Source organism: Stegostoma tigrinum, unplaced genomic scaffold, assembly GCF_030684315.1.
Source record: "Stegostoma tigrinum isolate sSteTig4 unplaced genomic scaffold, sSteTig4.hap1 scaffold_50, whole genome shotgun sequence".
In the NCBI taxonomy this organism is placed as follows: Eukaryota; Metazoa; Chordata; class Chondrichthyes; order Orectolobiformes; family Stegostomatidae; genus Stegostoma; species Stegostoma tigrinum.
In genome coordinates this window covers 3,334,930-3,359,742 of record NW_026728430.1, presented here as the reverse complement: position 1 = coordinate 3,359,742, position 24,813 = coordinate 3,334,930, and the positions used below count along the sequence as shown (strand labels likewise).

The following is a 24,813-nucleotide window of genomic DNA, read 5'->3' as shown; positions in this document are numbered from 1 at the left end:
AGGTGCAGTTGTTTGTTGCGAACCGAGTGGAGATGTTCTGCAAAGCGGTCCCCAAGCCTCCGCTTGGTTCCCCCAATGTAGAGGAAGCCACACCGGGCAAAGTGGATGCAGTATACAACATTGGCAGATGGGCAGGTGAACCTCTGCTTAATGTGGAAAGTCATCTTGGGGCCTGGGATAGTGGTGAGGGAGGAGGTTGGGCGCAAGTGTTGCATTTCCTGCGCTGGCAGGTGAAGGTGCCAGGTGTGGTAGGGTTGGAGGGCAGTGTGGAGCGAAGAAGGGAGTCACGGAGAGAGTGGTCTCTCCGGAAAGCAGACAGGGGTGGGGATGGAAAAATGTCTTGGGTGGTGGGGTCGGATTGTAGATGGCGGAAGTGTCAGAGGATGATGCGTTGTATCCGGAGGTTGGTGGGGTGGTGTGTGAGAACGAAGGGGATCCTCTTTGGGCGGTTGTGGTGGGGGCGGGGTGTGAGGGATGTGTTGTGGGAAATGCGGGAGACGCGGTCAAGGGCGTCCTCGGACACTGTGGGGGGAAAGTTGCTGTCCTTGAAGAACTTCGACATCTGGGATGTGCGGGAGTGGAATGCCTCATCGTGGGAGCAGATGCGGTGGAGGCGGAGGAATTGGGAACAGGGGATGGAATTTTTGTAGGAGGGTGGGTGGGAGGAGGTGGGCTTGAAATGGACAACAGTTACAAGCTGGTTGCCTGAGATGGAGACTGAGAGAACCTGGAAGGTGAGGGATGAACTGGAGATGGCCCAGGTGAATACTTCTCCCCTCCTCAAGCACAGCGCACGTGTGATTGACGGTGGGTTCGGTCCAATAGAACGGATGGGGAAGGCCTGGAGGACTGAGCTGGAGAGGTCGGTCCTCCAACCATTCGGAAACAGCAAGGGGCGGGGCCGTGCGGTGACAGGTGCTCAATCTTAACTGAAACAACTGTGGATGCTGTAAATCAGGAACAAAAACAGAAGTTGCTGGAAAAGCTCAACAGCTCTGGCAGCATCTGTGAAAAAAGAAAAAAAAATCATCTCCGGTGACCCTTCCTCAGAACAGCAACGTTCCGGCTGGTGTTTGCACGCATGCGCAGCGTTATTCTGACCGCCGTAAGCTGGTGATTACCGGTTTTGTCAGAGCTGGTAAAGGAACAAAGAATAAGCTATTGGGGAAACAGTGAAGGTTAGTGTTGTCTGGGAGACTTTATCACCGCTTGTGTACAACTAGATCCGAATTAGAACTTCTTGGTCATGCGTTTTCAGTAAACTGAAAAGGGCTGCAGGTTTCAGGCCACGAGAGGCCCAGGTTACCGCCAAAATATTTATTGGCCCCAAAGCCCCGCGTGTTTCGGACAGAATGGTCCCTGCTTTGCACTGAGGACATGGGGGTTGGAAGCGTTTTCTTTCTCAATGAACTACCACAGTAAATCTGTACTCCGCAACTTAAAGGGCCCTCGTATCTTTTCTGACCAGAATTGGAGCACTGATTGACTGTGACCTCACCAGAGCTTTATCAAGGTTCAGCATCTTTTCCGTGAGTGTGTTCTCATTACCTCTATTATTTCTTAAAGCCAGAGTCATAGAGCCTTCAGACCCTCTAGAAACAGACCCTTCAGTCCAAGCTGAACATAATCCCAGACTGACCTAGTTCTATCTGCCTTTTCCTGACCCTTCAAACTTTTCCCATTCATGTAGCTATCCAAATGTTTTTTTCAATATTGTGATTATACTTGCATCCACCACACCCTCATGAAGTTCATTCCACACACAAACCACCCTCTGTGTTTTAAAAAAAGCCTCGTGACCTTTTAAAATGTTTCTCCACTCACCTCAAAAGTATGTCCCCTAGTTTTGAAATTCCCCATCTAAAGACAACTACCATCAACTCTATCTATAGCTCTCATTATTTTATAAGCTTCTATCCGATTGCCTTTCAACCTGCTACACTGCAATGAAGAAAGTTCCAGCTTATCTTTATAGTTCAATTGTTCCATGTCAGGCAACATCCTGGTAGGTCTGTTCAGAACAATGTACAGTTTGATAATATCCTTCCTATAACTGGACACAGTATTCCAGAAAAGGCCTCACCAATGTCCTGTACAACCTCCAAGATAACATCCCAACTCTTTATACTCCAAGGACTGAGCAATGAAAGCAAGAATGCCGAATGCCTTTTAACCACCCTGTGGGTATATGTGATGCAATCTTTTAAAAAGAAATGTACCTGCAACCCTAGATCCCCTGTTCTCAAACACTACCTAAGGCCCTACCATTAATTGTATATGTCCTGCCCTTGTTTGTTACACCAAAATTCAACACCTCACATTTATTCAGATTAAATACAATATGCCATTTTTTGAGCCCATTTGATCAAGATCCCTTTGTCATCTTAGATCACCTTCTTCACTGTCTATTATGCCCCTATTTTGGTGTAACCCATAAACTTACTAACTGTACCTTCTATATTCTCATCCAAATCATTTATCTAAAATGACAAAAGAGGATCCAGAATTGATCCTGCTGGTCACAGGCTCCCAGTCTGAAAAGCAACCCTCTGCCATTACTCGCTGGCTCCTGGTGTTATGCACACACACACCCCTTTTCTATTGTTCCTACATCACCTACAACCTAGAACAGTGAGCTGCCGGTTTTGTGCATCTCTCAGACAAGTTTAATGCCATAGCTATGAGTTCATCAGCTTTAACTTGAAGACTCGGTGCATTGAAAAGAAAAGTTCTTCAGAGTTACAACATACTCTGATTCTCTCGTCTTTCTTTTGTAATTGCTGTGCTCTCCTCACATTCAGAACGTTCCTCATCAATCCTTCTGTTTATGCAGGTACGTATAATTCCCCCACTCCCCATCTCTGTCAGTATAAAGTCTCCTTTAATGGAATGAGCAAAGCTACCTGCTGAGATATTGATCCCTTTCCAGTTTACATTAGACGCATTCTTTGTCTTTTCTACCCCATAAGACATTGCAATTGTCCAAAAACCTGAATCCCTGAACAATACACGAGATCTTCACCATCGATTTGTCTCCTTTCACCTTGTTCTCCCTACCTCGTTTGGCATTGGGAGTAAACAAGAAAGTATGACTCCTCAAGTTTTTTCTTTACATATTTTACCTAACCGGTCCAATTCACTTTGTAGTGCTTTTAATCTTTTCCCTAAAAATGTCATGGCTATCAATGTGTACAATAATTTCTGGCCTCTCAGTCTCGCCTTTGACAAGAGATTTGAAATGTTCAGAGACGTCCTTAATCTGAGCACAAGGCAATTAACAAACCATCCTAAATTTACACTCACTGCTACAGAATTTCCTGTTTAAGCCTCTGACAGGAGAGTCCCCTACAAAAATAATTCTATAAAATCTCCTGAAATTCTGCATAACATAAGAATCATTCCAAGTGTCGAAAAAGTGACTGGCCATTGCGTTTTCCTCAGAGAGACCACGTCCCTCAACAGTTCCAAAAGCTGAATATATGGCAGAGGGATAGCCACCGGAGACATTCTTACTTATCTCCTCACAGTGCTGGGTCGTATAGCCGAACACATGTCGAACTGTGATGAAACTGCAGGTTCCAATAATGAAGCCCAAGATCCCATACAGTCTCCTCAATGCATTTTAGTTATGTTCTCTCTCCGATAAAGATTTGTTCGTAGTAACTCCCCGCTCCCTGCTCTTTGCATCTGTGCCATTCAAATATATATTCCCCTTCCACGTTGTTTCCCTCAAGATGCATAAACTCACTGTGTGTTCTAAAGAAGAGATGTTTACTCAAAATATTAACTGTGGCTCCACTATTCCTGCCACTTGGAAAACAGGACAGTACAGCACCGGAAGAAGCCCTTTGGCCCATCACATCTGTTCTAATATTGATGCCACTCTGAAGTAATACAATCTGCCTGTACATGATCTATACCCCTCTCTTCCCTGCCTGTTCATATGTCTGCCTAAATGCCTCTTAAATGTCGTGATTGATCGTTTCTGCTACTATCACCTCCCAAGAGAGTACATTGTGGCCGCCTATCACTTCCTGTATAAGAAACGTGCCTCATACAACTCTTTCTAACTTTCCCCCTCTAACCTTAATCCATTTGCCCCTAGAATTTGTTATTTTCACCTGAGGAAAAAGGCTCAGACTGTCCACTGTCTCCCTTTCAGGTCGACCCTCAGCCCCTCGCTCTGTGTGGTGATAACGATCCAAGTTTGTCCAAGCCAGGCAAAATCCTGGTAAACCTCTTCTGCAACCTTTCCGAAGCCTCCACGCCCTTCCTGTAATGTAGTGATTGAAACTGCACACGTCACTCCAAAGGTGGCCGAATTACAACTTTCTATTCAGCCCCCTGACAGAAGAAAGACAGCATGCCATAATCCTCCTTTACCACTTTATGCATAGGTGTTGCCACTATCAGAGACCAATGGACTTGGACCTGAAGATCCGTCTGTATATCTTTGCTACTCAGGGTTCTTCCATTCATGGTTTACACTCCCCTTGCAATTGGCCTCCCAGAATGCATCAGCTCACAGTTACGTGTGCGTGCATGTATGGTCTCAGGTCTGATCTTTGTGGGACCACGCAAGCCCTGACCTCCAGTCAGAAAAACACAGTCCACAACTGTTGACGGGTGAAATATCAAACAGGAGACTTGTGTTCTGTGTTCAGCAGCACGGGCAACCTTTATGTGGAGCTCCTTAGCAATTCATTGTGGGAGATTTTCTGGTGCTGTCTCTCTTCCCCCCAACCAAGTGTAACATTTTTATGCATTTCACATTACAGCAATGACATGGAATGTTATAATGTAATCGTTAGTCACATTTGCCGAAGCGATACATCCAGTCCAGTAAACACATGGTTAATGGCTCTGCAGAACTTGGTGCTCCCACAGTCTGTTGATGTTTACCTGATTCCTTTATTATTTGCCTTTAGAATACCTGTTGTTAAACCACATTTCAATCCTGACAGTTTTATAATCCTTCCCAAACATTTACCAGCTGCACCACATTAATTACGAATAACCTCAATACTCCCTTATCGCTGAGGGCACTTGCAAATTTTGTTGGGCTTTATTTTCGCTGTTAACCCGAATTCATAAGATTAGAAATGATATTAATTTCTACTACTTATTGTAAGTTCTTTAAAATAAACGCTAACGTTTCTACAGTTCTGTGACAGCTGACAGATTGGGAACAGCCGCTCTCTCACTTGGCCTGAGAAATCAAACAAACAGTCTCTCTAAATTGCAGTTCCAGTTACAAGCCCCAGCACTCAGATGTGGCCAGTGAGTTTTGAATCAGTATTTAACTCATGGATAAATCTTTACTGCCACTTCTCTAAACGCTCTGCATCACTAATTTTCTTTATTTAGTGAGACAGCATCAATGAGAATTCCACAGATGAGAGTTAAATTCAATCTCTTCACAAATTTACCAAGTCACTAAAAGAAACTTGTTTATATTCTTCAAATTTCTAGGCGACATAACCACATCTTCACTCTACTTTGTAATCTGTTTCTGCCACTTTTCCGTTGATCACTGGGTGGTTATCCTTCTGCAGTCCTATTTACTGCGTTTTTACAGCCATCTTTTGTCCCCACTCCTGGCTATGTAATGAGAAGGTTAAATTGTGAATTGTGTGCAGCACATGACGCTAGGAGTGATAGTGATAGAAATGGGCTTCATGGCAGTGTGGAAAGGGAAGGGGTGAAGCTGGCTGTGGCAGGCATGCAGCAAACTGAAATAAGAATGAAAGTGAATTGATTAATATGGACCCCAATAGGTATTACATATAATCAAGCCTGAATTATGGGATTAGGACAAAGGCCAGTGAGGTTTGAATATGAATAATTCCAAGCGGGTGATGGCGGTGGCCACCAGCCTGGAAAGAACAGGAACCCAACACAACTTGCCAAAAGGGTGAACGATCGTGTTTGGACTTTGTGTAACTTCACTTGGGACCACTGCTTCCACTTTGGCCCCCACTTTTTAAATATCTACAAGAGTGCATATCTCAATGTAATAATCACCTAGTAGGGTATGACCCATCGTGGTCACAGTGCCACATGATGGGACAATATTTTCACCAGGACCTGATCTCCTGGATTAGGAATGCCAGCTCGGATGTTGCTATGCTTCCTTTCCCAATCTCTGATTCTCTGTCCGTCTCCAACTTGCCCTCTCAGCTCATGCAGCTGTTTTGCCAGTTCTCTCTCAATTGTTTCACTCTATTATTTCCATCGTACATTTCCAGTCGTTCTCCTACCACACCCTCCCGCAGCTGCATAGCCTGTCTAGTCACAAATTCAAAAGGGGGTCAACCTCAGCGGCTTTGCTCGGGTTAACCTCAGTTTCATTAGAATGGTGGGGTGTACTCTAAACCATCCTTGCCTTGTCTCTGTCAGGGTCTTAGACCAGTTTCCAGTGTTCGGTTAATTTGTTCGATGTGAACTTTGGGGCTGGTACGGAAGATGGAATCTCCGTTCAGTACCTCACAGCACACATACTGTTTAATTACTTTCCCTGTAATTGTGTCCCTTTTTCAGAATTTACAGGGGAATGTTTCCACCCACCCAGTAAATCTCGGGTGAGGCAGCCATGCAAAATTACTGATAGCGTGCGGGGATGTGCAGGCTCAATCGGTTAACCATGGTAGTTGCGTGGTTACAGGGATAGGGTGGAATGGGTCCCTCTTCAAAGGGTCAGTGTGGACTTGATGGGTTGAATGACCCATCCCAAATGTAGGGATTCTACAATCTACGATCTAAGGAAAGACTAGATCAGCTGGGTTAGAGACCGGATCGACTGGGTGTATCCTCATGGGAAGTTAGTAGAATGAGGGGGGATGGCATAGAAACATAAAATTCTAATGAGCCTGGATGAGCTAGGTGCAGGAAGAGTATTCCAGATGATGTGGAAATCTCAAACTGGGGGTCACAGTCTAAGAATAAAGCCTTCGGGACTGAGATGCAGAACAATCCCTTCACCAAGAATGTGAACCTGTGGAATTCTCTCCCACAAAAAGCTATTGGGGCCAATTAATTAGATATATTTGAGGGGGAGCTGGTCATTTCCCTTATGGCTAAAGGGAGGAAGGAGTATGGAGAGAGGGTAGGAATGTTCTGCTGAGATTACACAATCAGTCATGATCATACTGAATGGTTGTGCAGGCTCAAAGGGTCAAATAGCCAACTCCTGCATCTACGTTTCTGTTTCTGAATGTTTAGACATTCAGCATTTATTTTTCTGGGGTAGGGAACCCGTTGAATCCATCTGCAATTGGTCCCATGAGCCCCCTTGGTTATGTCTCCTGTCTGCATTTAATCTTTTCCCTGACACTGTGTGTCCAGAGTCTTTGATAACACTTTATTATATCATCCCCTACTCCAGGCTACCACCAGCAATGAGGCATCTGATGTTGAATTTTATACCACCCAGCATGGGCCAGCCGATGGTATGTGGTGGCACTGTCTGAACCTCTGTCTTCCTGATTCCATCTTGTCCTTTCGTTGTCCCACCCTTTTCCCATTCAAATTTCCGTGTTGTGGGGCTGTTTCTTGAAATGTCTTCAAACTTTCTTCTCTTACTCCAGTAACTGCTGCCACTGCCACTTCCTCAAATATCTGTACTGTTTCAGTAAGTATTTTAGCTGCCTGACCCGCATACTCATTGCCCTGTTGTTGTGGGGTTTCTACTTTCCTGTGAGCTCTAATCTTCATTACTGCTGCTTCAGTCACAAAATTAGCTGCTTGATCAACTCTTTAATCTGATCTTCGTGCTGTATGTGGCCCCCAGACAAGGTGACGTACCCGCGCTGAGGCCAGGCCTATATATGGTCGTGAACTGTACCAAAGACGTCAGGACTGTCTGTGTATATGTTGACTCTCTGGCTCCTGGCTGATGTCAGGGCTTTTAGTAGTTGTGCCAGTTCTGAACATTTTCTGCATAATTCCTACAATAATTGAACAACCCTCAAGTTTGCCTTACTCCTTATATGGTGTGTGACTGGGTAGTTTAAAATCGCATTCTTTTGTGTTTACGGGACTATTCTGTGTCCCTACCTGACTGATCTCCCAGAAACATCGTTCTCTGTCATTCCAATTTGCTTTCTGTGGTTTAGTTTTAAGCCCTGCATGGCAGATGTGATTCAATACTCTATTGAAGATCCAGATATGCTCTTTCTGACTGACTCAGGTGATGGCGTCTTGGTAAGATCAATTTGGCCAATTCCATGAGCCATACGTCAGTGGAATATGGCCGGATTATTGTGGAATTGCCAGAACAACTGGGAACATGTGTGCTGTTTTCCTCAGAGAGTAAACAACAGCTTATTCTGGGATTCCAGGTACACAGGTATGAACCTGGACTCAGATAGCATCCTGTTGCGATTTCAGCCCATCAAGTACAGTGTGCTTTTGTTACTGTAGGATACTCTTCAGTGACAAATGTGTTCAAGGAGGTATAATCAATAGGGAGGCAATCTGAGTCATCAGGCTTCAGTGAATTAGTTTGGGATGCTGTCGGTCTGACCATTACCTGCTTCAACCAATTGTTCAAGATCACAATTACTGCCTCCTTGGCCCCAGCTTTGATGGGGAACTGTTTTTTTCCGGTGGAATGAGAGGGCCTTTGATCTTTTCCAGGGTTTACAGATAATAGCCCATGTTCCTGCTTGTGATTGGGTCCCAGGTGTCACTTCCCAGATTGCCTGACTGTCTCAATTCAGTGATCATTTGGCTTCTATATCTTTTTCAAGCTACTTGGAGCTGTGTATTTACAATTAGTTCCCTGGGAAAACTATCTCTTGTGTACTCTGTTGAATAAACACATTTTCAACCTGTATGCTCCTTGGTCCAATTATCTTAGCAAAATGTAAATATTTTTAGCCAATTACAGTAATGATCTTTTAAATGGCTAATTCATAACCACAAATAATTTCTAATTATTCCGAGTACAAAACACCTTGTAAACCAAATTATTTTTCTCATCAGAGCCGATATTATATATCTTTCCAGTTTACAGTGCAGTCATCCAATAATTGCATTGGTCCATTATCACAGTGAAGCTAAAATTAAAGTCTTTTTTAATTGACATCATTGCTACTGTATTCTTGAATTACAATGACTAGCGTAGTATTTTAGAAGCATTAAACAAGGCTGGATTTTCAATACAAGAATTAGTGCAAATAATCATATTGCTTATTCTATTAATTATTGTTAGCTCCGAATGATATTTTTTGCTGTGATCACAAAAAATATCACTTTAATAATCAGTCTACTTTCAGCTCTGTAGATATATAAAATGAATGTCAATTTATTATTAAGTGAAGTTTAAAATGTCACAGATAATAAAATGTGAGTCTGGATGAACACAGCAGGCCAAGCAGCATCTCAGGAGCACAAAAGCTGACGTTTCGGGCCTAGACCCTTCATCAGAGAGGGGGATGGGGGGAGGGAACTGGAATAAATAGGGATAGAGGGGGAGGCGGACCGAAGATGGAGAGTAAAGAAGATAGGTGGAGAGGGTGTAGGTGGGGAGGTAGGGAGGGGATAGGTCAGTCCAGGGAAGACGGACAGGTCAAGGAGGTGGGGTGAGGTTAGTAGGTAGCTGGGGGTGCGGCTTGGGGTGGGAGGAAGGGATGGGTGAGAGGAAGAACCGGTTAGGGAGGCAGAGACAGGTTGGACTGGTTTTGGGATGCAGTGGGTGGGGGGGAAGAGCTGGGCTGGTTGTGTGGTGCAGTGGGGGGAGGGGATGAACTGGGCTGGTTTAGGGATGCAGTGGGGGAAGGGGAGATTTTGAAACTGGTGAAGTCCACATTGATACCCTGCAGCCCTCTTTTATGTTTCTCCTCCAACATTCTGCATTGTGAGCAGAATATTAAACCGGTCAGTGATCAGCTGGAGAAACAGAGTTCAAGTTTCAGGTCTGATGTGACTCTCCTTCGGAACAAACAGTGTGGTTAAAATGCAAGTCAGGCTCCAGGTGTGAAATAATGTAAATCTGACTCAGTCTCTGAAGAAGGGCCCAGGCCCGAACCGTCAGCCTTCCTGCTCCTCTGATGCTGCTTGGCCTGCTGAGTTCATCCAGCTCTACACCTTGTTATCTCTCTCTCTGAAATTCTTTTTCAGAGAGACAATCTTCCCGTTTGTTTGATCGTGGCACTGAGAGTGCACTAGTGAAACAGAAAAGACACTTTCTATGTCTTGGGATAAATTAGTGTCTGTTGTTCATCGCTGAGACTGGAGGGGAGTTCTGATACACTGGAATCTTCAATTGAAAATGCTGTTTTTTTTTGTTTGAAGATCAGGAAGGCTTTCTCCTACGCAGGGAATCAGGGCATGATCACTGATCCTCAATGACCATGACAGGACTCATACCTAGAGGTTATTTTTGTGATTAACACAGTCAGATGTGCTCGACTGTACTCAAATAGTCCTGTCTTTCCCCACACCCCAGCTTCATGATTCTGAGTAAGAGGATCTCAATGTAGACACATTCCCTATATATGGGACAAACCAGCATAGACCCACTATCCACATTTTCCCTCAGAACACATTCCTGACAAAATATTTAGTTATAGTGAAGTCTAGACTGCTTGAAGTGCCGTCACTGTTCTCGCAGAAGTAATTGAACTGTGTTGTCTGGATTGTTCATTTTAATCATTTATGGATGTGCCTGTAGTTTTTATTTCAAGTGGGAGCTGGAATGTATCAGTCTTTAGGGGTGTTTCTGAGGAAACATGTCACTGTTTTCAGGGAGCTCCTCGGGAAATGTATCAGTGTTTTCTCGGAGTTGGGGGGGGGAGCGGAAATGTCAGTGTTTACGGGGACGATCAAAATGTGCCTGTGGAAAGGTGTCAGTGTTTATTGAGAATCTCCAGTGAGTGTATGAGCATTTACAGAGTGTCTGTGGGGAATGAGTATCGGATTCTGGTTTGCAGAACTTTCCTGATGTCTAGGCAGCTTCCAAACCTGTGATTCTGAACACTGGATTTATTTATGGGGATGTGAATGAGGAGACTTTAGACAAGTATTTAAGGGTAAAGGAATCTCTTTTTATTTAGTAGCATAAAGTTAATTAGAATTTAAGAAATGGGTATCTCAGTAAATTCTATGAAGTTAATACAATACACGATGGAAAGAGACCACCACTATGAGACATTTTTTATGACACACAGAAAACAAGCATTTACACTGTCTGCCTGAATTCCTCCCAATAGGGTCCCAATGCACTGCCACTGATGTTGGAATTTGGGATCTCGGGGTTTATACTCCCATCCCAGAATGCGATTTTGAAGTCCCAGTGGTCATTCTGGATCACCACACCAAGAGCCTGGATGAAGACTTGGGACTGTGTGGGTTTTTAAGTTTGGGTTGAGTCAGCTGATGCGCTACGGTGTGTTTTGGTGAGGAGCCGTTTCTCTTCACCTTTTGGGTTTTCACCTCAGGTTGTGACTGAGGACTCGTGGCTTCGGTGAAGTCAATGATTGCTTGTGCTAGTCAGTGTCTGGTTTGGATGGCCTGGGTCAGGTTTTTGCTGTTGGTGTTCTCAGTTCAGAAAGTTTGGATCCCGTGTTCGGAAGCTCTTTGTTCAGTTTCCTCCTCCCATAAGATCGGGGCTGGCAGTTATACTGACTGAGAGTCCCATTATCTTCACACCAGATCTGTAGTTTTCACTCTGCTCTTGATGTTCTTTTCTGAGGTTATTTAGCTTTCCGATGGTTAGAGTGTGTGTGAATGGATTGGAATGTCAAGTATCTCTGTAGGCGCTGTCCCGTCTGTGCTGCGTAGCCCGAGGTGTAAAAGCTGTCTTGGATCAGTTCCTTTTGGATCAGGGTCTGTTGGCTTCGGTTAATTGTCCTTTGAGTGAGGATGTGCAACGTGAGATTCCAGGCCGAACAATAATTTTCTGAAGAAGGCTCTCGGCCCGAAACGTCAGTTTTCCTGCTCGTTTAATGCTGCTTGGCCTGCTGTGTTCATCCAGCTCCACACCTTGTTATCTCAATAAACCCACACAGCAATCTCTGTTCCCAGGCATGATTATTGTGTTGTGTATTTCTCACAGATTCAGTCCAACTCTCTCTTTGAAAAGTTTGGAAGTCTAGGATTCTGCCTAAAAACGCAGGATTGGTTAAAATGTTTTACTATTGGTGTTTTTTTATATTATTTATTTTAGTGGGTCCTGCTTGAATCAGTACTTGTGCAGGTTTCCCAGTGAGTGTGTCAGTATTCACAGTGAGCCTGTGGTTAATGAGTCAGTATCTATAGACTTTTTCCAGTGATTGGTGTGGAGTGCTATTTACAGAATGATCACTTGGAACTATTTCCGTACCCCAAGAAGGTGCTGGGGAGTTTGTCCTCACTGAAGTGAGTGAACGATATTTAAGGTGTCCTTGGGGAGTGTGACAGTATTGGCAGTGTGTCTGGGGTATTCATTCAGTATTTACAGTGGGTCCAAAGGGATTTTGTCATTATTTACTTGGGGTGCCTGGTAGTGTATCACTATTTACATGGGGGTGTTCGGGGAGATTCTGATGTTAATACAGTATCCCTGGGGAGTGCGTCAGTATTTACAGGGAATCGTTACAGCATTTTGATGGGTTCCATGCAGAGCAGATTGAGGGGCAACCCGACAGGTTTAAAAGTCCTGAGCGGTATTGATAAAGTGAATGGCAGATTGCAATTCAAGAGGGTGGGGATTTCAAGGCTGGGTCACACTCTCCAGGGGAGAGGAGAAAGATTTTAATAAATGCATGGAATTTTATTTTTGTTTACACAGGGTTCATGTATGGGATGGCCTTCCGGAGGAAGTACTGGGTGCGGGTACAGTTACAGCATTTAAAAGGCAGTTGGGTCAGTACACGAATAAGAAATATTTGGAGGGGCATGTCCCACCTTCCTGTGCTTGGCCCCAGTTCAGTTTGGGTTTGTGGTCGGCTTGGACTGAAGGATCTGATTCTAGGCGATGTGGCTCTGTATCTGTAAAAGCAGTATCCACAGGGAATCCAGGATCAGTGCGTTAATATTTACAGGGGTTCCAGAGGGGATGCATCAGTATTTACAGCATGCCCTGGGAGGATTTTCAGCATGTCCTGGGTGTTTCTGGGGAGGCCGTTAATATTTAAAGGGCATTCCTGAGAAGTGTGACGGACTTTTACAGGAAATCCCAGGAGAGTGCATCAATATTTACAACAAAACCATTGGGAGTGTGTTAACAATTTCTGGGAACCTGACTGGGAGTGTTTCAGTGTTTACAGGAGGACTGGGGAGTGAGTAATGTTGACAGGGAATTCGTGCACGATATGTTAGTGTGTTGAGGGGTCTCTGGGCAGTATATCAGTATCTGCAGCGAATCCAAAGGGAGCGTGTCAATAATTACTGGGTGTTCCAGAGGGAATACAACAGTCTCTACAGTGCATCTCCAGGGAAGTCTGTCAGCATTTACAGCCGGTCTAGAGTGACTCTGGTGATGACACGACGTGAGGTTAGATGAACACAGCAGGCCAAGCAGCATCCGAGGAGCAGGAAAGCTTGATGTTTCCGGTTGGGACCCTTCTTCTGATGTTGTTTACTTCTGTTCAATGGGACTGTCAGTATTTTAAAAAGTGTTCCAATGTAATGAGGTAGAGTTCACAAGGAATCACCAAGAAGTGTGTCAGTTTGTAGAGGCTTCTCACAAGGAAATTGTTAGTATTCGCCAGGATTCTCTCAGGGTGTATTTCACAGAATGTTGTTGACAGTGTGTCATCATTTACATAAGATGGTGTCCACGTTTGCATGGGTCCGGGGGTGGTGTGCCTGTGTAACAGACTTGCACAGTGAGTCTCCAGTGACTGACCGTAATTTTCAGGTGAGTCCAAGGGCAGTTTCAGGAATTTGTGCCTTTCGGACTGTGTTCATAATTATAAAGGATTTGTGGGGTAATGAGTCAGTGTGTATAGAGACTCCCCAGTGAGCGTGTTCGTATTTACACAGTGGGTGCAGGTGCAGCAGGGGTTGAAGAAGGCAAATGGTATGTTGGCCTTAATAGGGAGAGGATTCTGGGAGATCTTGCTGTATTTGTGCAGGGCCATTGTGAGACTGTATCTGGAGTATTATGTACAGTTTTGGCTTCTGTTATCTGAAGAAGGATGTTCTGACCATAGAGGCAATGCTTACCAGACTGATATTAGGTTGGACTGACATATGAAGAGACGTTGGATTGATGAGGAGAGCATTCACTGTCATTTATGAAAATGAGGGTGGATCTCATGAAAATGTAAAAAAATTCTAACAGGTCTAGACATAATAACAGTAAGAGCAATATTCCCGGTGACTAAAGAACCTGGAAGCAGGGCTTCCAGTCTGAGGACACAGGATAGGCCACTTAGAACTGAAATGAGGAAAAATGTCTTTGCCAGAGATTTTTTTTTCACTCATTCATGGGATGAAGACGCCTCTGGCGAGGCAGCATTTATTGCTCATCCCTAATTGCCCAGAGGGCAGTTCAGAGTCAACCGCATTGTTGTGGCTGTGGAATCACATGTAGGCCAGCACAGTTCTCCCAGGGCAGAAATGGCCAGCACGAGGGGTCATAGTTTTAAGCTGGTTGGTGGAAAGTATAGAGGGGATGTCAGAGGCAGGTTCTTTACGCAGAGAGTTGTGAGAGCATGGAATGCGTTGCCAGCAGCAGTTGTGGAAGCAAGGTCATTGGGGTCATTTAAGAGACTGCTGGACATGTATATGGTCACAGAAATTTGAGGGTTCATACATGAGGATCAATGGTCGGCACAACATTGTGGGCTGAAGGGACTGTTCTGTGCTGTACTGTTCTATGTTCTCAGTAAGGATGGCAGTGTCCTTCCCTGAAGGACATTAATGAACCTGATGGGTTTTTTCAATGATCAACACTGGATTCATAGTCATCATTAAACCCCAAATTCCAGGTATTTGTTGAATTCGAATTCCACCCTGTGCCATGGTGCGATTTGAATCCAGGTTCCCAGAATATTATCTGGGTCTGTTGTTTAATAGTCCAGTAATAATGCCACTAGGCCATCGCGTCTGAGTCTGTGGAATTCACTGCCACTGAAAGTGGTTGAGGCCAAACCATTGAATGTTTCCAAGAAGAAGTTTAATCTAGTTACGGGAATAAAGAGAGCACATGATACAGGGAGTCAGCTAGATCAGAGGACTGAGTTCGAGAACCAGTCATGGCCATAGTTATTGGTAGCACAAGTTTTGAGTGGGCAGATATCTTCTCCTTGTGCTCCTCAGTCATATTTATGTTCTTACACATGTTTAGGGGCCCCAGTGAGCAGGCCAGGATGTAAAAGGGACCATGGGGAATGTGTTAGTATTTACGGTGGGTCCCATGGTGTCCTGGGGATTGCATCAGTTTTTACTGTGGGTCTCAGGTCGTGCGTTGGTGTTTCCAGTGGGTTCCAGGGGTCCTGGGCATTGCATCAGTCTTTATGGCGGGTCCCAGGGGATGCATCGGTCTTTCATGGGTATGTACAGAGTGTAGCACCATGCTGGATGAACTGAAGCTGTTTCCAATTTTTCAAGGGTCTCAGCTCGTGGTAGGTGGGTGCAGTGTATGACTTTAAAAAGGTTATTTTGTCGTTTTTTTTTAAAGATTGCTTGTAAAGGCAGAAGTGCGAAGTGATCAGGGGTTTTAGGAGGCCTTTGGATTTTTTGTTTCAAAAGCAACTTAACAATGGAAGAGGAGTGGCCAGTTCAGGCTCTCTAGTTATATTTCAGCTGTAGCAGCCATGAGATTTGTGTGTCCAGAAGGTTTGCAAGCTTCAATAAATAATTCGTAACTGGCTTTCTCGGAAATCTCTCTCTGGATGTTGTTCCCTCCTGCCTTTAAGAATCTGTGTTTGAAATTACCTTTTAGCCAACGGGTGTGTTTATGGGATGTGACAAGATTGGAGCAGTTAATTTGTAATAGTTACTGTATTGGGTGTGTTCGGCTTTCCGATATTTTGTTGTTCTAAATTCCACTTTCTTCTGTTCATGTTTTAATTGTTGTGTTTAAATAAATTTGTTTTGCTTCAAACCAAGTGCATCATACCTGGAGCACCCACATGACATTTGCCTCTTAAAATAAGAAAGTTAGGGTCGAAAGGTAAGTGTGGAGTTGGAAGAACACAGCAGGACAGGCAACATCAGAGGAGCAGAAAAGTTAGCATTTCAGCTTGGAATAATGGGAACTGCAGATGCTGGAGAATCCAAGATAGCCAAGTGTGGGGCTGGATGAACAGAGCAGGCCAAGCAGCATCTTAGGAGCACAAAAGCTGACGTTTTGGGCCTCGACCCTTTTCTGATGACGTTTCTAGTCCTGAAACGTCAGCTTTTGTGCTCCGAAGATGCTGCTTGGCCTGCTGTGTTCATCCAGCCCCACACTTGGTTATCTTTCAGGTTGGGACCCTTCTGACTATCTCAAAATTAGGGTCTAGGCTACTTTGTTAAAATCATGAGGAAATTCCCGCCTGGCCCATAACAGATTGGGCGCTCTTGCTGCAATAATTCTACAATTCCACTTTGGGTTTAGGGTTAATTGACTCCAGGGTGGTGAGTGCTAGTTGTTAGTGTCTTTTGGTTCGGGTGTTGCATTCCCTTGGTTTAAACAGGGCGTGCCTTGTGTCGGAATGGCTCTTTCAGTCATCACTCAGATTTCTGGAGATGGAAGCAGTGACTTTGGGGTCTTTGCAAAAAGTGACCACGGCAAAGCTGTTGGAATTGGCAGACAGGCTGGAGTTGGGGTTACCCTCGTCTGTGAGGAAAGGAAAGGGAGTGACAACACTCTTTGGAAATGGCTAGGATTCAGTATTTACTGTGGAGAAAAACATAGCACCTCAGGAACTTGGTGAAATAAATAGTGATGACTAGAAAAGAGTCCACAATTGAGACAATGAGGTGTTAGGAGTCTTAAAGTGCACAAAGGTAGATAAATCCTCAGGCCTTGATCAGGTTTATCCCAGGACATCGTGGAAGGCTAGGTAAGAAATTGTGAGCTGCTCCAGCAAGATATTTATATCATCAACAGCCACAGTGAGATGTCAGAAGACTGGAGGGTGGGTAATGTTGTTGCATCACTCAAGGGACTGCAAGGCCAAGCCTGGAAACTACAAACCAGTGACACTGACGTCAGTGGTGGGTAGTTTGTTGGGGGAGATCCTGAGAGATTGGATCTTCATGCATTTGGAAAGGCAAGTCTTGATTAGGGCTCGTCAGCACAGCTTTGTGTGTGGAAAATTGTGGCTTTGAAAGTTGATTGATTTTGCTTTGAGGAGGTAGCCAGGAGATAGATGAAGGCAGAGTGGTACTTGGTTCTCAGCAAGTTTAGATCACATGGCGTCCGATGAAAGCTTGCCAGTTGTATACAAGATTGGCTTGACAGTGGGTGCTGGCAGAGGTTTGTTGTTCTTCCTGGAGGCCGATGCGTGTGCCACCAGGTTCGGTTATGTTATGTGTCATTTATATTGATGATTTGAATGAGAATATAGGAGTCATGTTTAGTAAGTTTGTGGGTGACAGTAAAATTGGTGGTATCATGGACAGTGAAGGAGGTTATCTAAGAATTCAGCAAGATCATGATCTATCAGGTTGTTGGGATGAGGAATAGCAGATGGAGATTGAGGTGGATAAATGTGAAGTGTTGAATCTTGCAAAAACAAACCAGTGCAGAACACACACAGCTAATGTTACGGCCCCAGATGGTGTTGTCAAGCAGGAGACTTAGGGGTGCAGATACATAGTTCCCTGAAAGCGGTATCACAGATAGATGGGGTGATGAAGGTGACATTTGGCATGCTTGCTTTCATTGGCCAGAGCATTGGGAATAGGAGATTGGGATGTCATGCTGTGGCTGTACAGGATATTCATGAGGCCACCATAAAAGCATTCTTAATTATCAGGAAAGACTTAACTGATTCACTTGTGTCCTTTAGTGAAGGACATCTGACATTCTTTGCTGCTCTAGCCGACATGTGATTTCAGACCACAGCAGTATGGCTGACTCTGAGCTGTGCTATGGCAGTTAGTGATGGGCTATGATTGCTCGACCAGCTGGTGACATCCTCATGCCATGAATGATTTAAATAAAAGTACATATTTCCGTCCCTACCTCTACAGACACCTCCAGATCTGCAATTCCTCCTGGATTTGTAACATTGTTCAGGTCCTTGCCACTTTCCATAACATAGTCATCACCTCCAGCACCTTCAACTTTCCCTGTTCCTATCATCTCAATAAATCCCGACAATGTTTCATGTTCCTACTGCATTCCTCTGCTAGGAAATCCCTTTAATACCTGCGTCCATACTTTCGTAGCCCTCTTTTGCTGAACAGTCTCTTTCTTCTGATTTTGCTCTTTTTTTGTCGTCTTCTAGGGCTCTTTCAATTGAATATATTCCTCTACACCCTGAGTGAGACACAGCTAGGAATTTCTTGCTGAGCTTTTGTCAATGGAATGCCCTTTTTGTTGGATATTTTACAATGTTCTTTCAAATGTTTTCCACTGTTCATTTGCATTTCAGTTAGTTTACTCTGTCTACACTGTTCACTTCCCCTCTCAATGTCATACAATTGGCTTTGTTTCTGTTTCTAATTGTTGATTGTTCTCTGTCTGGTCACATTAAAACTTCATTATACCTTTGAATTCCACTTTTTTTTCATAATTTCCCTTTGGATCTCTGTGTGACATGACTCATTTATTCAGCTTCATCACACAACAGTCGATCTGGGATATTTCCATCCCTAGCCAGTTGCACAACATGTTATTCAAAGAAACACTGACAAAAATATTCTCCAAGCTCCTCTTCGAATGCCACCATTTTATTGCACATACTTTGAACATTCCAAAAAGTAACATTATCATGTACTTTATACTACAATTTCCTGTCACAAACTTATGTATAGTTTCTGTGAAGCTCTGTGCTTCCTTTCCCTTTCTGCTTGTCTTCAGCCACATCACCATGCTGTTCCAATCACATTTTCTGTTTGGATTTGGACATCTCCTTTCCCCTGAACCCTGTCCCTGCATCCTCTCTGTCAGTTTAAAGCCCTGTCCATAAACATTATAACATGATTGGCCAGGATACTGGTCCCAGCACGGTTCCAGTTATTATTTATTCACTTGTGAGATGTGGGTGTCTCTGGCTGGCCAGCATTTATTACCCACCCCGAGCTACCCTTGAACTGAATGGCTTGCTGTGCCATTTCAGAGGCTGGTTCTGAGTCAACCACATTCCTGTGGGTCTGAAGTCACATGTAGGCTTGACCAAGTGAAGGTGGCAGATTTTCTCCCCTAGTTACAATCAGACTCAATCACTCGTCATCGTGGGAGGCCTACTTTCAGCTTTGTGATACTCTACCTTCTGAAGACGACAGAGGAAGTTCACAGTTATCAATCCAGGCCTGTGCCTTCTTTGTGAGGATCAGCCCAACAGAAGTGAAAGCAAATCTCCCACGATAGGGCGGTAATGCTGTCTCTGATCTTCCTGTGCTGTGCTTTCCATCCATGACTGAGTCTGTGTCATGTCTTGTGGACCAGTGTCTTCAATCATCCTAACTCCTATTTCTATCACCACCTCTCCTCTCTGCAATCCCTCCATAAATTTGAGACATATTCCAATCCTGACCACCATCCTGATCGCTGTAAATTGCTTCAGTCTGTGCAATATGCCTTATCTCAGGCGTCTCCTCCTCCAGTAACTGGAGTCATTGAGTTGTGAAGCACGGAAAGAGTCCCTTTGACCCAACTCGTCCATGCTGACCGGGTTTCCCGAACTGAACAAGTCACATTTGCCTGCATCCTTACAAACCTTTACTGTCTGTGTGCCTGCCCCAATGTCTTTTCACTGTTGTAACTGTACATACCTCCACCACTCCCTCTGGCACCTCATTCCATATTTGCACCATTCTCTGTGTGGAAAACGTTACCCCTCAGGTCTGTTTTAAACCTTTCCCTTCTCACTTCAAGCCGATACTCTGTTCTTTTGGACTCCCCTACCCTGGGAGCAAAGACCTGTCTATTCACCTTTTATATGCTGTTCAGGCATTCATGAACCTCTAAAAGGTCACTCCACAGCCTCCTCTGCTTGAGGGACGTATCTGTGCTCGGGTTCCCACAAACTCAGCCCTGGTTTCTCAAACGTCCTCAGATACACTTCATCAAGCTTTTCTTGACCTCCAACAGCACTCTTCTGTCGTGTGGACTCTTTTCAAGACATCGCTCTTTATTTCCCTGAATTTACTGGTCCTTCTGTCTAGATAAGGCAGAGGGTGGTGGGTGCCTGGAACGTGTTGCCAGCGGAGGTGGTAGACGCAGACACTTTAGCGTCTCTTCAGATATATTTGGACAGGTACATGGATGGGCAGGGAGCAAATGGACACAGACCGTTAGAAAATAGATGACAGGTTAGACAGAGGATCTTGATCGGCGCAGGCTTGGAGGGCCGAAGGGCCTGTTCCTGTGCTGTAGGTTTCTTTGTTTCTTTCTGCACAGTAAGTACAGATGAGAAACTGTTTAGAATCTCAAACAGCTTGCTTCTCCATATCTGTTCTGGGACCTGTGCACTTTATGAATGACTTGGGTGAGGAAGTGGAAGTGTGGGTTAGTCAGTCTGTTGATGATACGAAGGTTGGTGGAGTTGTGGACAGCATCGAGGGCTGTTGGAGGTTGCAACAGGACATTGACAGGATGCAGCGCGGGATATTGATTATGTACAGCCATATAGCATCAGTTTCGAATAGTGTCATGGTCATCGCAGAAATGATGGGCTGAAGGACCTGCTCTGGTTCATGACTGTTGTATGCCCTAACAGGTGAAATTAAAGCTTTAAAATTAAACATAGAACTGCGAAATCTGAAGATCTGAAACAGAACAGAAATTGGTGCACAAAGTACGTCGGTTGGCAGCGTCTGTGTAGAGAATTATGCTCTTCAGAAATGAGAGACATACAGATGCACACACACACAGACATGATGGGAAATGTTCATCCTGGAGACCAGTTACTAGTGGTGTACCACAAGGGTCGGTGTTGGGTCCACTGCTGTTTTGTCATTTTTATAAATGACCTGGATGAGGGCGTAGAAGGATGGGTTAGCAAATTTGCAGATGACACTAAGGTCGGTGGAGTTGTGGATAGTGACGAAGGATGCTGTAGGTTGCAGAGGGACATAGATAAGCTGCAGACTGGGCTGAGAGGTGGCAAATGGAGTTTAATGCAGCCAAGTGTGAGGTGATGCACTTTGGAGTAACCGGAAGGCCAAGTGCAGGGCTAATGGTAAGATTCTCAGTAGTGTCGATGAGCAGACAGATCTCAGTGTCCACGTACACCGATCCTTGAAAGTTCCCACCCAGGTTGACAGGGCTGTTAAGAAGGCATACAGTGTTTTAGCTTTTATTAATGGAGGGATCGAGTTCCGGAACCAAGAGGTTATGGTGAAGCTGTACAAAACACTGGTGAGGCCGCACTTGGAGTATTGTGTACAGTTCTGGTCACCGCATTACAAGAAGGATGTGGAAGCTTTGGAAAGGGTGCAGAGGAGATTTCCCAGGATGTTGCGTGGTATGGAGGGAAGGTCTTACGAGGAAAGGCTGAGGGACTTGAGGCTGTTTTCATTGGAGAGAAGGTGGTTGAGAGGTGACCTAATTGAAACATCAAATAATCAGAGGGTTAGATCGCGTGGATAGGGAGAACCTTTTTCCTAGAATGGTAACGGCGAGCACGAGGGGGCATAGCTTTAAATTGAGGGTGAAAGATATAGGACAGATGTCAGAGATAGTTTCTTTACTCAGAGAGTAGTAAGGGAACGGAACGCTTTTCCTGCAACGGTAGTAGATTCGCCAACTTTAGGTACATTTAAGTCGTCATTGGATAAGCATATGGACGTACATGGAATAGTGTAGGTTAGATGGGCTTGAGATCGGTATGACGGGTCGGCACAACATCGAGGTCCGAGGGGCCTGTACTGTGCTGTTATGTTCCATGTTCTATATAACTGCACCGAGGCCGGTATGCCATCACTAAGTCACCCTTTATTTACTCCTGCGCAGAACTTTGCCTATGCCCAGCCAGCTCTCAGTCATTCTCCAGCACTCAGGAGATTATAAAAGCGCTGTTTTCTTTTTGCTATTTTTTTCTTCTTTTTTTATTTCTTTTTTTCTTCTTCGTTTGTTTTCCCCAACACTGCAGAAGTGGGGAGTGGGTTCACACCAACAAATTGTGTTTGGCTAATTGTGACTAGGGTTTGGGTTTAATCCCTGGATTTTGAGTGGTTAGGTGGATCAATTAAGCTGGTTCTCAACCGGTGGCCTGAGAATGGTCAATACTGTCTGGGAAGCTTTTATTTATCTTGCGGACTGTAAGCAGGTAGTTTTGTGTATGGCATTGTTAATCCTACACATTTGTAAATGATCAGTTCTGCCTGTAGATCTTGATTTTATTCTGTGGACTGTCGTCATTTTTGTCTGAAGGCTGCAATTGATCTTGTGGATTCTGGTCAGTTGTCTGCGCAGAGCTGCTTTTAATTTCTCTGCGGGGAACTGAGTTTATTCTTTGTTTTTTTTTAATGGCTAGACATGTCTGTGTGTGTGTGTGCATCTGTATGTCTCTCATTTCTGAAGAGCTCAATTCTCTACACAGACGCTGCCAACCGACGTACTTTGTGCACCAATTTCTGTTCTGTTTCAGATCTTCAGATTTCGCAGTTCTATGTTTAATTTTAAAGCTTTAATTTCACCTGTTAGGGCATACAACAGTCATGAACCAGAGCAGGTCCTTCAGCCCATCATTTCTGCGATGACCATGACACTATTCGAAACTGATGCTATCTGGCTGCACATAATCAATATCCCGCCCTTCCCTGCCCATTGATGTATCTGTCCAAATGCCTCGTAAACATTGCTCTCCTCTCTGCTTTGACCAAATACCCTGGCAATCTGTTCCAGGCACTCACTCACCATGAGAGTAAAAACTCTCATGCCTGCTTTAAACTTTCCCCTCTCAGCCTAAACTTATTACCGTTGTATTTGATATTTTTTCACCTGAGGGAAGAGACTCCGATTATTCACTATCCTTGCTTCTCAGTTTTATATATTTCGACAAGTTGCCCGCTCAGCCATTGACCCTCAAGCAGAAACAATCCAAGTCTGTCCACCCTGTTCTTTTCGCTCATACACTCGCACCCATTTAACATCTCGTTAAGTTCTTTTTCCCTCCTCTTGAAAGCCTCCCCATCCTTTCACGCCTGCGTCTCGGTAATTCTGCGTGGACTGCTGGTTCGTATGTTGTGAATTACAAATTGTCAGTGATCTGTGGGGAGCTTTTATTTATCCTGTGGACTTCAAATGGCCAGTTATTTATGATCTAATTTTCATCAAATGAATTGTATATAGTCAGTGTTGTGTGGAGAGCAGGTTTTATGCCTAGGAGTTTTGAGTAGTAAGATCACACACAACTGACATGAATGTGGAGCTGATCTTTATTGTGATTATTCGTATGTGTGGTCTTTGTGTGTTCGGTGAATGCTCCATTTTTGTACTTGTGTTGGCACCTCTTCCTCAAATAACAAACACACCCTTATTACTGTGACTTCATCCAGTCCCTGCAGCATTCCTTACGTCTGTAAATGACAGAAGCCCTAACATTCTCCTGTTGAGACATCTCCTCGCAATATTGAACCTGTTTCATCGCCACCTGCCCTGTTGGTCTCTGGTATATCTCATACCGCTTTGACAGTTTCCATTTTTGAAGTCTGTTATGGATTACACAACGTGCTTTGCATTTGTAATGGTCTCCATGTTCTGTGACACTCCATATCACTTCAACCAACTCCATTGTGGGGTCGGCCACAGTCTAGTGATAATACCACTGGGCTGTTCATCCAGAGACATTGATAATGTTCTGGGGACCTGGGCAGATTGTGGAATTAGAATTCAATAAAAATAATCACGAATGGTATGTCCGTTGTTGATATTTTTTTAAAGAAAAGATAATCTCAATCACGAATGCCCTTTGGGGAACAGCATCTGAACAGGCCTGGCTGACATGTGACTGCAGACCCACAACAAAATGGCTGACGCTTAACTCAAAAGTGCAATAGGCACTGAGTACTGGCCCATCCAGTGATAGCCGAGTCCCAGGAATGAAAAAATAAAAGGGTGTATTTCCTTCCACACCCTTTGCAAACAGTGCAGCAATTCGTACTGGGTTTGTGACATTGTTCAGGCCCTTGCCAAACCCTGCAGCGCTTTCACTACCTTCAACACTCCTTGCTCCTGTCATCTCATGGAACCCCAACAATGATTCCACTTCCTACCATGTTCCTCCTGCGAAGAGACCCCTTACAATCTGTTTAACACCGACTTCTATACTTTGGTAGTCTGCTGTCATTTTTTTGATCCACATTGTTCCCCTTCAGAATTTTAGGGTATTTTTTTGGGTTGTCTTCTCAGCCTGTATTAATTGCATCTGCTCATTTACTCCGCCTGACAAGCACATCGGAATTTCTTGCTGAGGTTTTGCCTGTTTCAGTGGAATATCATGTTTTAAAAAATATTTTACAATGTTCCTTCAAATGTTTTTCTGTGTTCATTTGCGGCCATACATTACAGTCTCTTTACACTGTTTAACTTGGCCGGTTCTCTCCCCCCCGCCCCCCCCCGCCGCCCAAACTCATGCAATTGGCCTTGTTTCTTTTTGTTTGTAATTTGTACGATCACTTCAAAACTTCATACTTACTTTGAATTCCACTTTTTCATAATTTCCCTGAGGATCTCTCGGTGTGACATTACTCATTTACTCAACTTCATGATACAGCGGTCGA

The 24,813-nt window shown here is 44.3% G+C and overlaps 1 long non-coding RNA gene across 4 annotated transcripts in view; it reads left to right on the top strand.

Moving 5' to 3' along the window:
* Positions 1-934: 934 nt before the first annotated feature.
* Positions 935-24,813, top strand: part of LOC132208666 (uncharacterized) — a 57,729-nt gene continuing 33,850 nt past the window's right edge. For 2 of the 4 annotated variants that reach the window (XR_009444794.1, XR_009444791.1), the window contains exon 1: positions 935-1,178. This is a non-coding gene — a long non-coding RNA (uncharacterized LOC132208666). Of the gene's footprint in view, positions 1,179-1,204; positions 1,530-24,813 lie in introns of those variants that run through there. The other 2 variants (XR_009444792.1, XR_009444795.1) reach the window with 2 other exon arrangements.